Source organism: Urocitellus parryii, chromosome 4 (assembly GCF_045843805.1).
Source record: "Urocitellus parryii isolate mUroPar1 chromosome 4, mUroPar1.hap1, whole genome shotgun sequence".
In the NCBI taxonomy this organism is placed as follows: domain Eukaryota; kingdom Metazoa; phylum Chordata; class Mammalia; order Rodentia; family Sciuridae; genus Urocitellus; species Urocitellus parryii.
In genome coordinates this window covers 59,093,773-59,103,622 of record NC_135534.1, presented here as the reverse complement: position 1 = coordinate 59,103,622, position 9,850 = coordinate 59,093,773, and the positions used below count along the sequence as shown (strand labels likewise).

Genomic DNA, 9,850 nt, shown 5'->3' with positions numbered 1-9,850 from the left:
CCATTTCTTAAAGGTTCTACCACTTCCTAATACCATCACTCTGGGAACCAAGCCTCTAATTACGTGAACCTTTGTGGAGACACAATTAAACCATATCAAAACCATAGCAGGTTTAGTTCTTAATTTTCTGAAAGAATGTTTTATTAGTATAAGCACTATTTTTCTTTAGTTCAATAAAACAGCACTCTTTCACAATTTATTTTTGACAATTTTATAAGGAGGTAGGAAAATATCACACATACATATCATTCATCTAGATATACATAAGCATATAATCAGAAACAGATCTTATTACTTTCATTTAAAATTTTTAGTCATATGTTGGGTACATTAACACAAAACTCATTAATTTGTCAAAGTATATCTGATTCAAATTTTTTTTGATCAAATGAATAGGATTTCCTTCCCAGATGGCTAAAGCTTTTGAATATTTGTTAGAAAAGTTTTTAAGATTTTAAAAAATAATTTTCCTCCTGTAAGTATTTTTTTTCAAAGATGCAATCTTTGTTTCATTTACTCTTTTAGATGCCTTTTTGTATCAAATAAAGAATGCATCTCATTGATTTTATGGCATTTTAGATCCTGTTTGTCTTTTGTTAAATTACTTTATTGTCATATGATAATTATGGTGGAATAAAGATCATTAAAATTTAACAATAAAATAAATAAAACATAAAACTATTCTAAAATGGTGGTGCAGTTGTGATTATACACATACATTGTATCTGCACTAAAACTTTGTATGATTGCATTCTTTGGACTTAATCTTAAGTAATAAAGTTTGGCACTTTGATATGACAAGTACGTAGTTTAAATAAACAGGTAGAAAAATTTAAATTACAAAAATATTTGAGTGTGTAAACTATACAAGGAATTTTCTGAATGTTGTTGTGGTAAGATGTGAGGCAAAGATAATATGATTATGGGTAAATAAGATCCCCAAACTGAAAACTGTCCATTGAAGGGCATACAGGCAAATGGGTTCATTTCAATGGTCTGTAGTTTGAGTTAGATAAGAAATTTTAAGAGGCAGTTGTTTTGCCACAGCAGGAAGAATATGCTTATCTTTTCTTTAAAATTATCAGCAATTCGTTGTAAGTGAATGTTGTGCTCAAAGGTCAAGGTAGATTTTTCCTACACATGTGATGTTTTACCCACCTTTGGCTGTTATTACAGAGTACCCCCAGATTCAATGTATCTTTTATCAGCTTACGTTCTAATAATGTAACAAAGTTGGCCATTTGTAATGTTTTTAAAAATGTTCTGCTAAAAGAAGATGAAACACGTTTGAGAGAAGTGTAGATATATTGTTTTTCCATGGAAAGACCTCAGGAAAAACAATTATCGAAAAGTCTGTCTTGTTTTTCAAACTGAGGATGATGCAAAATTCTTGAAGCCAATTCATTTGAAATACAGCCTCAATTCAGAAATTGGAGACAAGTATCTACATGCTTGTACTTTCTAAGGTCAAGGTGCAAGTCTTCCTTACATGTAAATGTTCTTTGCATATTTCTTTTGGTTAGTCTTGAAAAGTATTAACTTATGTCCACAAAATTTGCATGTTCCCATCCATTTAGTTATATGTGTATCTCTCTTTCCTGACATCTTTATTTTCTTCTTCTATTTCCATGAACTTCTCATCCTTTGGTTCCAGAGACACACAAGAACCAATAACTTCATTATATTTCACAACACAAAAATCATATATTATTGAAAAATGATTACCATTGTTAGTTAATTACTTTGAATACAGAAAAATGTGCATTTATTTAAACTGCTTTGACGATTTTCTTCCAAGTTGATATATTTTTAATGATAATTCATACAGTGACAAAAATGAATTCATTTCCTTCTATCTTTCAACTTGTAATTTCTTGTGACTTGCCCAATACTATCAATGAAAATGCCATCTGACCAGGATTCAAGACTTATAATCATGTACTGTTTTTTCTCCCTCACTTTTTGTTTTCTTCAGATTCCAGTAGAACTAAAATAAGCCATTCAAACTTGAATTTATCCCATGCATTTGCTATTATCTGTTGATATCATTTAGAAATACTCCCAAGTAGAAATATTCCCTTATGTTGATGGCTCTCTAGTCCTCATCTACATTGTGCCTTCTCACTTTATTACCTTTCTTTTAGAGACAGCCTTTCCAGCTAAATAAACTATTGCAATGTCCAATTTAATTTTTGTTATAGTTTAACATTAAGATTCTCTCTGGCTCAATAGTTCTATTCTTATTTTCTATTTACAACACTCTTTAAACTGACTTTCCTGCTTCTAGACTTGAACTCCTCCAGACTAGTATTCACATGCATCCAGAAGCTTAAATTTATTCATAGCACTCTACCACTTAAGGTATGGCTCAAATTCTCCACTTCTACAGGATATATTTCAGATTCTTCAGTATGGCATTCAGAGCCCACCATGATCTGACTTTTACTTCCTTTCCAGTCCTCACTAAACTTGAGTACCTTTTCTTTCTGCCTCACTTTGCATAGTACACTCCAGACATGATAATTTACTTATAGAGAGCCCAGACAGCTTCACAAATTTCCTTTTCTTTTCCTGCAATATTATTCTGTTTATCTTGCAAATATAAACTCAAATTCCAGTTTCTTTGAAATGTTTCCTAGACTACCTTCCTACTTGAAGGCTGGACTTCTTTCAAAGGACCTGTAACACCTTAAAGCATTAACAGGTGTATTAAAAGTTCATGTGGCAGAAATTACACATTAACTCCCTCAGTCTTCACATATTTTCTGACCTGTCTTGTTAAAGACATTGGAAACAAGAAACTGCGTTAGATGCTTTAGATGTGTAAAAATCTCCACCAACTAGACTATCTTATGAGAACTCAGAAGTCAAATGTTTTCTTTTTCCTTTCCTTTCCCTGTCCTTACCCTTCCTCCCTATCTTCCTCCTTTAAAAAAACTATTTTGCTAATAGCATGCAGGGTGTGGGATGTGAGTATTTAGATTCAATGACCAGCCTCAACATTCTACCTTAAGGAAGCCATCCTCATGGGTAACTGGAGACAGTGTAGCAGTGCATCAGTAGAGTGCTGCCCTCTGTCCTGCAGCTTCATGATGTGAGCCTGAATTCAATAGTCAGGTGATGGGCCACTAGTTTTGGCTCTTCTATGCCTCCCAGAGTTTTTAGAGATGCCTATTTCCCTGCAGTACATATCTTATAGTCTGACATGCCTGAGATGGTTTAGGTTTCCTACCCTGAAGTCTGATTCAGTTTGCTTCATTTAAACTGTAACTCCTTTGAAAATAGGAATAAGGTTTTTAAAAAATTATAGGGTTGATAAACTATAGTTGTATGAATTTATGGGGTACAAAAGGTATTTTTGAACACAATGTGGAATGATTAAATCAAACTAATTAACATATCATATCACATTTAACTTTTTTGTGATGAGAACATTTGAAACTAAACTCAGTGATGTTGAAATATACAGTATTGTGTTATTTGTATTCATCATGTTGTGCAATTGACCCCAAAAAATCATATGTATTCGTCTAACAGGCTTTGTACATTTATTTATTATCTCTATCCACCCTCCTCCCAACATGTATAAACCATCATTTTTATTCTCTGGTTCTATGAGCACAATTGTTTTAGATTCCATATATAAATGAGAACATATGGTATTTATCTTTCCATTCTTGGTTTATTTCATTTAGCATAATGGACTATAATTTCATTCAAGTCTTTGCAAATGATGTAACTTCTTTTTAAAAGTGCTATTCCATGAGGGATTCAAGTTAAGAGATTAGAGGAAGGCTACATTTCCAGTTGCTCTGTGGCTCAGGATATAAACAGTGGGAGTACAGCCTCTCAATGAGCATCTCAGTGAGGTAGGTGAAATTCAGTATCGGATGGTCAGAGTCTCTTAGAGACTTAAAAATTTAGGTGCATTGAACAATGAACAAGAAAAGTTACATTGGGGCCAAGTTGGTTGCACGCAGTGGCAGCAGCACTGGTTCTATTCAGAGGGGTGTGATAACATAGAGAACTACAGCAGACAATTTGGCATGGTAAAACCTGTAGAACAGAAAAGCAACCTGAACTTATGTGATCCAGAGGCTGCACAGTGAACTAGTATTTGAAAAGTACTCGTTTCTCAACTGGCAAGCAGAGAGCTGAGGCAAGGAGCCATCTTGAGGAGTCCACAATGCAGCCGGCTACTGTGGGAGCCTGGGTGATCATAGCAAATATTGCCATAGTGTCCCCCAAACCACCTACTGGGTGGCCTAGGATGTACTTAGGAGAACATGAACAAAACAGGTACAGAGAAGATTGTATCCAGGGGGATTTAAGTTGGAGAAATGGAGGGGAGTACAACTTGCTTTCCGTTCGATTCTGGTGGTTCATATGACCTGATGAAGGGAATCTGAATGGGCAGCATGATCAGACTTAGGAACTAAACCTGGGAAGACTGTATTCATGGGACCTATGGAAGGTTGGCTTTCATGCCCCGTGAGTAGAGTTCTCAGGAGACTCCTGAGATCCAGACTCCCAGCAGAGATCAGCATCTACCTGGCCCTTGGGGTGTGTTGATTTAATCTCTCCAGAACAGATATACCCAACAAAATTGCTAAGGTCTGATTAGAGCTAAGTACCATTGCTGGGACTCCCCACTTAAAACTCTACAAGGCACCACACTGGGAGTGCATCAATCTGGTATTTCCAGACAGAACTCCAATTGAGAGTAAGTACTTCCCATGTTCTGTCCTTAATTGGTGAGAAAGGAAATTGAATGGTATTTTAACCAACTTCAGTTTTTGGCTACTCAAACTGATAGCTCAGTGAGCAACATACAAAAATGAGGGAATTAATAACCACCAGCCTTTTTTTCTCTCTTTCCATTTCCCTCTCTCTTTCTTTATCTCAGTACGTAGCCCAAGAAGAAACAAAAAGAAGGATAGTTGGGCATAGATACTAATCATCCATCCTCACTGAGGATTTTGACCACTTCAGTGGAGATTATTCTTTCAGTTTTCATTAAGAATCTTTTCTATATCTCTTTTTTAAATAGCCATCACTTGCTACATCTATTTTGCTTTCTCTCTGTTCATATTTTGAACATTCTAAACTTTCTTATCACATTTTATTTTCTCTTAATAAACTGTATTTGCCATCATTTAGAAATATTTATTTATATAATTTCTGCCTACACCATTCATGTTTTCATGATTTTCCTGTTATCATTATTGTGGGTGGCATAGTTGACAGCTGTTGTTTATTTTAATGCCAGATCTACTTCATAGATATTTATTGCTTTTCCTTTTGGCAATTTCTGACCCACTTTTCTTTTTCTTTTTTTTTTGGTGTGTGTGTGTATGTTAATTAGTGCTGTAAATGTCATAGTAGGCATATGTTTTAATGCTGGATATTGTTTGCTCCTGTTGTTGCTATTGTTTGTTTAACCATTTTCTGTGAGGGACTGGGAATATCCTGGGACACTACAAATTTGCAGTGTAGAGAGTCGCTGCTCACTTAAACCCAGCCAAGAGATAGCTAGCTCACCTTTATCCACACACAAACCATTCAAGCTTATTTTAGTCAGCTTGTAGTGGTTGTTACCAAAAGACCCGATAAAAACAATTTTAGAGGAGGAAAAGTTTATTTGACACTCATGGCTTCAGAGGTCTTAGTCCATAGAGAGCTGGCTCCATTACTCAGGGCTCAAGGTAAGACAGAACATCATAGCAGAAGGGTGTGATGGAGGAAAGCAGATGGGGGGGGGAGAGTGAGAGAGAGGGAGGGAGGAGAGAGACTTGGAAATATGTTGAAAAGTTCACAACACTTGATATCCCAAAACACTTTAGAAAGAGAATGTGGTGCCCTAAAAGGCCCACACATAAGAGGATCTGAACCGTAACAAAACTCAAACTTCAATGATATTTTAATACAAAGAACATAAGACACAAAACCCCACTAACAACCAGGCTCCAAGCAGAAATGGCTGGGGGATGCGTACCAATAGTCCTACTCATGGACATCTATTCCTACAGCAAAATTGGAGAAAATTAGCACAAAGGCTATGGAGAACACACCTCTAAGGGGTCTCAATCTAGATCTGTACAATACTCCTTTAGAATATACTGAGTTGTTAAGTGAAGAAGAGAATCAAGAGAGAGTGTACTCCACATATCCTGCTGTTCACAACACAATTGCCAAATCCACAAGGAAGATGCTACTCTTTTGAGGCCTACAGGAAAATTAGAATCCTCAAGCTTTGAAAAATATGCACTATATCAAAATTCAATAATTTTTAGTCAGCTTTTTTTGTTTGCTGTGGCTAAAAGATCTGACCAGAACAATTTTAGGAGAGAAAAAGTTTATTTGAGGGCTCATGGTTTCAGAGGTCTCAATCCATAGACAACAGGTTCCATTCCATGGGGCTCGAGGTAAGGCAGAACATCATGGTGGAAGAGTGTGGCAGAGGGAAACAGCTCACATAGTGATCTGGAAGCAGACAGAGAGGTCTCCACTTGCCAGATACAAATATATACCCCAAAGCCATGCCCCCAATTCCCATCTCCTGGAGCCACACCTTACCACTGCAGTTACCACCCAGTTAATCCCTATCAGGGGATTAATTCATTGGATTAAGACTCTCACAACCCATTCATTTCTCCTCTGAACCTTCTTGCATTGTCTCACATGTTAGCTTTTAGGGGACACCTCACATCCAAACCATACACTAATCATTATCAGAGAAGTAGCAGGAAAACTATCCTACAAAGCCCACTTGGAAATATGTTGAAAAGTTCCCAACACTTGATATCCCAAAACACTTTGGAAAGAGAAAGTGGCGCCCTAAAAGGCCCACACATAAGAGGATGCATAAACCCCAACACAGTAATACAAGAAATATGAAAAGCCAGGTAACATGATGCCTCCTGAAGCTCATAATACACCAGTAACCAACAACAAAGATACTGAAGTGAATGAAATACCAGATAAAGAATTCAAAAGCATGATTATAAAAATGATAAATAAATCCCAAGAGATTTAACATGTAAATCAATAAATGTAAAGGTCAAAGGCTGTTTATTCATCTCAATAGACACAGAGAAAGCCTTTGACCAAATTCAGCACCCATTCATGATAAAAACATTGAATAAACTAGGGATACCAAGGACTTATCTCAATATCATAAAGGCTATATATAAAAAAAATGCAAAGCCAACATCATAGTGAATGGATAAAAATGGAAAGCATTTCTTTTAAACTTTGTTACAAGGCAATGATGCCCACTCTCACCACTTCTATTAAATATAGTGCTAAAAATTCTAGCCAAATTCTGGACAGGAGAAGGAAATACAAAGGTTAAAAATAGAAAAAGGAAGAAATCATATTATCACTGTTTGCAGATGATATGATCTTATGCTTAGAAGTCCCCCCCCACCCCCAAATATCCACCAGAAGACTGCTTGAGCTAATAAATAAGTTTATCATAGTAGCAGGTGGCAAAATCAACACACAAAAAGTCAATACATTTTTCTATACATCAACAATGAATCTGCCAAAAAAAGAAATTAGAAAAATTTATCCCAGTGCAGGAGCCAGGCGGGCGCTCCTCCCATCCCAGAGGCCTCCTGGGAAGCCGCCGCTGCCGCCGCAGCCGCCTGTGTGCAGCAGCAGCCCGGGGCCCCGGGGCCAGCCTCGGGAGATCCTGCCCAACGCCTCCAGGATGGCATAGTAAATCCAACAATAAGAAAAGATTTCAAAACCATACAAAATTCTACTGTTGTCCAATTGAAGGATGCCCAAGAGGTCCCGACAGACCATTTTCTCAGTTTCCTCTCCTAAAACAGCACTTTATGAAAATGCATGCCGAGAAGAAGCATAAATGCAGCAAGTGCAGCAATTCCTGTGGTAACAGTGGGACTTGAAAAGGCACGCGGAGGACTGTGGCAAGACCTTCCAGTGCACATGTGACTGTCCCTATGCCAGCAGAACGGCATTACAGTTTCACATCTACCGAACTGGTCATGAGATCCCTGCAGAACACAGGGAGAGATCCACCTAGTAAAAAAAGGAAAACGGAAAACTACCTACAAAACTAGAAGTTATCTAGTAAGACCACTGAACCATTGAGCACCCAACCCCTTCCTAGGCCAGATCCTCAAGAACTAGAAACTTCAGAAAGAAAATTAGTAACTTCTTTTGCAGATTCTTGCAGCTCTAATGCCAGAAAACAGAGTGTCACACACCTCCCAGATATCCTCAGAAGTTGCTTCTACTAAAGCCCAGAGTGGCTCTGGTTAAACTTCCGGTCATGCAGTTCTCTCCTGTGCCTGTATTTGTGCCTACCACCCGACTCTTCCACGCAGCCTGTGGTGTTAGGTGTGGATCCCGGCTCCACCGCAGGTGCTGTGCACTTAGAGCCCTTGTCAGTCAGAACCCTGATGCTTGGCCTAGAGTCAGAGGCTTGTTCTCTTAAGGAGAGCATACCTCCTTCAAAAATTATAAATCCTGTTGTTGAGCCAGTTAGTACTGGTGTTCAAGTGAACTTGGGTAAAAATCTGTTTGATCCTTTCTAAGAACTAGGGAACACCGGTCAGAAGAACAGCATTTCTTCAATCACTATACAGATGGATCTGTCTTATGCCTCACAAAACTTCCTACCTTCTGCGCAGTGGGTTGGCCCTGACTCCTCTGTGTCATCTTGTTCTCAGACTGATCTGTCATTTGATTCTCAAGTGTCCCTTCCCATTAGTGATCACATCTAGATGCTTCTGCCCAGCTCTAAGGTTAACTTCATCTATAGCTTCTCAGACTGATGCATTTATGGACACTTGTTATCAGCCAGGTGGGATCTCCAGAGAAACCCAAACCAGAGGGATGCAAAGTCCCACACATGGCCAAGTACAGATGGACCAAGCTGGACTATGCGGAGACATTTTTGAGAGTGTCCATTCATCATACAGTGTTCCTGCAGACAATATTATAAGCAGCACCTTAGTAGCAGAGACAGTAACTAGTGGTTTGTTACCTCAAAATGACCCTAAGACTTTAAATCAAGATATTGAGAAATCTGCACCCATTCTGAGCTTCAGTGCACAGAATAGTATGCTTCCTTCACAGAACATGACAGATTATCAGACCCAAACCATAGACTTATTAAGTGATTTAGAAAACATCTTGTCAAGTAATCTGCCCAATCAGACATTGGATAACCATAGTATTTAGTCTGACACAAACCCTGGGCCTTACACCCAGCTGCCATCTGGCTCAACCCAGAATCCTGGAATAGATTTTGATATTGAAGAGTTCTTCTCAGCTTCAAATATCCAGAACTCAAACTGAAGAGAGTGAACTTAGCACCATGAACACTGAGCCAGTCTTGGAATCACTGGACATAGAGACCCAAACTGACTTCTTACTTGCAGACACATCTGTCCAGCCCTACAGGTATAGGGGAAGTTCTCACTTCCTAGGCTTTGAGATGTTTGACACGCAAACACAGACAGACTTAAACTTCTTTTTGGACAGTAGCCCTCATCTGCCTTTTGGCAGCATTTTGAAACACTCCAGCTTTTCCATGAGCACTGATTCATCAGACACAGAGACCCAAACTGAAGGAATCTCCGCTGCTAAAAACCTATCTGCCCTAGAGAGCAAAGTTCAGTTGAACAGTACAGAAACACAGACCATGAGTTCAGGTTTTGAAACCTTGGGGAGCTTGTTCTTTACCAGCAATGAAACTCGGACAGCAATGGATGACTTTCTTTTAGCCGATTTGGCCTGGAACACGATGGAATCTCAGTTCAGCTCTGTGGAAACTCAGACATGTGCAGAGCTGCACACAGTCTCCAACTTCTAA

At 38.3% G+C, this 9,850-nt stretch overlaps 1 pseudogene; it reads left to right on the top strand.

Moving 5' to 3' along the window:
• Window positions 1–7,829: 7,829 nt before the first annotated feature.
• On the top strand, window positions 7,830–9,850 carry LOC113200823 (ATM interactor pseudogene; annotated as a pseudogene).